This window comes from Spinacia oleracea, chromosome 3 (genome assembly GCF_020520425.1).
Source record: "Spinacia oleracea cultivar Varoflay chromosome 3, BTI_SOV_V1, whole genome shotgun sequence".
Taxonomy (NCBI): domain Eukaryota; kingdom Viridiplantae; phylum Streptophyta; class Magnoliopsida; order Caryophyllales; family Amaranthaceae; genus Spinacia; species Spinacia oleracea.
The window spans coordinates 58,941,844-58,945,422 of NC_079489.1; the positions used below are offsets into that span (position 1 = coordinate 58,941,844).

The 3,579-nt window shown below is 35.8% G+C and overlaps 1 long non-coding RNA gene across 2 annotated transcripts; it reads right to left on the minus strand.

The window, feature by feature from the left end:
- Positions 1-365: 365 nt before the first annotated feature.
- On the minus strand, positions 366-2,899 carry LOC130469044 (uncharacterized). 2 transcript variants are annotated; one of them, XR_008929423.1, is made up of 4 exons: positions 2,702-2,887; positions 2,350-2,597; positions 1,630-1,694; positions 366-605 (listed from the first exon to the last, which is right to left on the minus strand). It is a non-coding gene; the product is annotated as an uncharacterized lncRNA (long non-coding RNA). The 2 variants fall into 2 exon arrangements; XR_008929424.1 differs by having other exon boundaries at positions 2,350-2,899.
- Between the last annotated feature and the right edge of the window lie 680 nt (positions 2,900-3,579).

Consider the following 3,579-nt stretch of genomic DNA (forward strand, 5'->3'; position numbering starts at 1 on the left):
ATAATAAATAATAAAAAAAATAAAAATGTCCAAAGTATCACTTTAACTTGGAAAAATAATTTGATTTCGAACGTAAATAAGGAATATCGTATACTTTCAAACAAGGTAAAATGAAATCGGCCCCCCAAAAAAAAGTACCAATTTTTGAACACTATAATACGTAGAATCTCGATTTTTAAGAAATTTATTTTAAATAACTAGATAGTTAGGCGCCTAAGAATTTATTAAAGTAAAACCTTAGCTTCTAGATACCACTTTGTAACACCCCGACAATTCTCTCTTTTCTAAAATAATCTTTTAACATAAAACGTAGAGAATTATCAAGGCATTATCGCCCGTGTGAAAACGTAACGGCTTATTCAGAATTTTGCAGCGGAAAACATAAAACTAACTTTAGGTTTATAAATAATCTATTACAGATTTAGTCCCCAAGAATCATCCAACGAAAATAAGGAAATATAAATAGTACGACAAGTTTAAAGTCCCAATTAACAAACCCAAGTTAACTTAGCAAATCAAAACTAAATACAAGCTCTCTATTCCCGATCCCAATGATGCAACATCTTCAAACCTGCAGATGGACAATGCTTATTGATCCTTAGAGACTGCTCACCAAAGATTGGGTCATCACAGGATCAATAAGGCATAGCCATGATCAACATGCACAAGCAAAAGCACGTAATCAGCAAAGCTGAGTACTACATACTAAATCAATAATAATCCTAACATGATTCTATTAAACGAACAATCCTAACATGGTACTAAATAAAACATAAGCAAGGATAATCAAGATATATTGACTTGAAAACTATATTTGACTGAACTAGACCTTTGTATCATTAACATTATTTTAATTGAAATAGTCAATGGACTGAGTTGTCTACTAGAAACTTCTTCTTCTTCACTAAGGAAGACGAGGTACGGGCGCGACTCCGTAAACCCCAATGACCTGCGATATCGAGGGACTTTTAAATAAAAATAGAACCGGTGATCAATCCGGCCCCAGAAAAAGCCATAGGCTACCCATGACCCCAACTCCTGATTGTCCGTCACTTTAGACGTGCACAGTCTAAAGCTATTGCTATTCTTTTTCACTTTACATGACTTAACTTTTAATACTTGGTTATGACTCATCAAACATAAATATTATATTCAACAAGTAAACACAACTTCTTTTATCTTTGAATTAAGCAAGTGATCACAGAGATGTCACACAAGACTTATTCCAATTAATTCAACCTTTCCTTTAATACTGATCAACCCCTCTATATGGGTATAAGGTTTCAACTTACTAAACAAGGTCCTCGGCCCTTATAAAGTAGTGAAAAGCTAAAAGGGAACAATAAACAATCAATCTGAATCAATATATATAAATAATAATCTAATGTTCCCAACCAACATGTTCGCATCAATCATCCATACCAACATGCTATAATTCTCATAACGAAATATATATGCTTAACATGTCCATCCAACAATATTAAACATGCACTTTCAACATAACCTAGTTCATCAACAATTTCAACATAACCAAGTTCCTTAATCATTTCGACATAACGAAGTTCATGAATCATTTCAATATGGTTTCAACAAATCACACTCATTCCAAGCACACAGGTATGTACGTACCTTGTGTAAACAAACTGATAGGCCACTTTAACACTTTCAAAAGTCGCCTAGAGAGAATTCTCCGCCTAAAACAATCAAGAAACGTACCCAAATCAATTCCTAATAATTTACAGCAACACTAACATATTCTAAATACATCCTAAACCTATTTAGAACATTCCCCAATATCGAAACTTAATTAAATAATCTCCAAGCATAATAACTATTAAGCTAATGATCCCAAAACGTTCTAAACTCCAATAAAACATCCCTTTTAAAATTTCCAGCAATATAGAATAATTTCAAACGTCCACAAAACATAATCAACGTTCTTAAAATCGTAAAAATAATAGCTTTAATAATATATAGTCATTCTATTATGATTTAATCATTAAAAACCTTAAAAATTCACACTTTAATAATTAAAAACTCTTTTTTCAATTCAATTATGTAATCTGAAAATTAAATTATTAATTAAGCATAGTATGTAATCTGAAAATCTAACTTAATCATAAAAGCTTATAATTTATATTCAAGAAACATGAATTAAATTATTAAAACTCCATTAAAACCCTAACTTAACGTAATTAACAAATCTGAAAATAATTAAATTAGTTTCAACAACATATAATCTGAAATTTCATAACTTAATCATAAAAATCATAAATTTAATTCAAGAAACATAAATTAATTTAATAAACAAAATTAAAATAATTAGTTACTTAGGGTTTAAGAAATAACCAAAAAGAGAAGAGGGAAGGGTTGGTCGGCGGACAGATCACGGCGGCGGCAAGGCGGCGGCTTGCGGAGGTTGTCAGGCCTGGTGGTGCGTGCGGTGGTGGTGGCTGCCGCAAACAAACCGAAACAAGAGAATGCTGTGCTTGCGTGGAGGAGGAAGGAGGGACGAGCAAGCCGAATGGGCAGGGCCACGGCGAAGGTGCAGGTGGTGCGGTGCGGTTGGCTTGGTGGTCGCAGCTGGGCCGCGGCGGCTGTGCAAGGAAAAACAGAAGCTTGAGGAGGGGAGAAAAACGGGGATGAAGAAGAAACAGAGAAGGAGAGGAAGGAGAAGGACGACGAAGAAGAAGGAGGTTACCAGCGACGGAGGCGGCGTCCGACGGTGGTGAGGTGGTGGCTGCGCAAGGAGGAGCAAACGAACGTGAAGGAGGAAGAACAGAGAAGGAGGTTTTTGCTTTGTTTTAGTTTTCACGTGAAGTTGAATGAGAGGAAGGGAGTATGGGTTTATTGGTTTATACTATTGGGCTTTACCCATTTGGGCTAGACTTAGGATATTAGTTTTAGGATTTGAATTTAAAACCGAATGAGATCGTTTTCTAAATTCAATCGATTTTCGTAATTCGAATTCTTTTCAACTTAAAATTCAAACATTATTTTTGATTGCACAAACCGTTAAAATATTTAGAATATATTTAAATAAAATTAAATATACATTTGATATATAAATATAATAAAGTTCAAAAATCGTTAAATATTTAGAACGTACTTAAAATAAAATAAATATACGTTAATTATATATTTATTACTTAAAATTCATAAATTCTATTTAAATATAAATAATATACGTTAAAATATATTAATAAAATTTATAAATTTACGGGGGATTACAGAGCAAGCAGAGGAACAGTTCGTCAGAGGGCGCCCGACGGGCGGAGTTTCGCCCGGTGCCCACCGGGCGCCCATCAGAAGCAGCAGCAGCAGAAATCGCTCTCCGCCCGACCGGGCGCGCGGAGAAGGTTTCCAGAGAGTCGCCCTACGCCCGTCGGGCAGCCCTGCGCCCGTCGGACGGACTTCGAGCTTCTCGCCCGTCGGGCGGAGAGCCGCCCGACCGGGCGACGACAACCCAAGGCGCTGTGCGCGCGCGTCCTTTATTTTTTTCCGGTTTTTCCTTATGTTTTTAGGCTAAACTATAAATATAGCCTTTGTTAATTTAGTGGGGGACTTCATTATCTCATA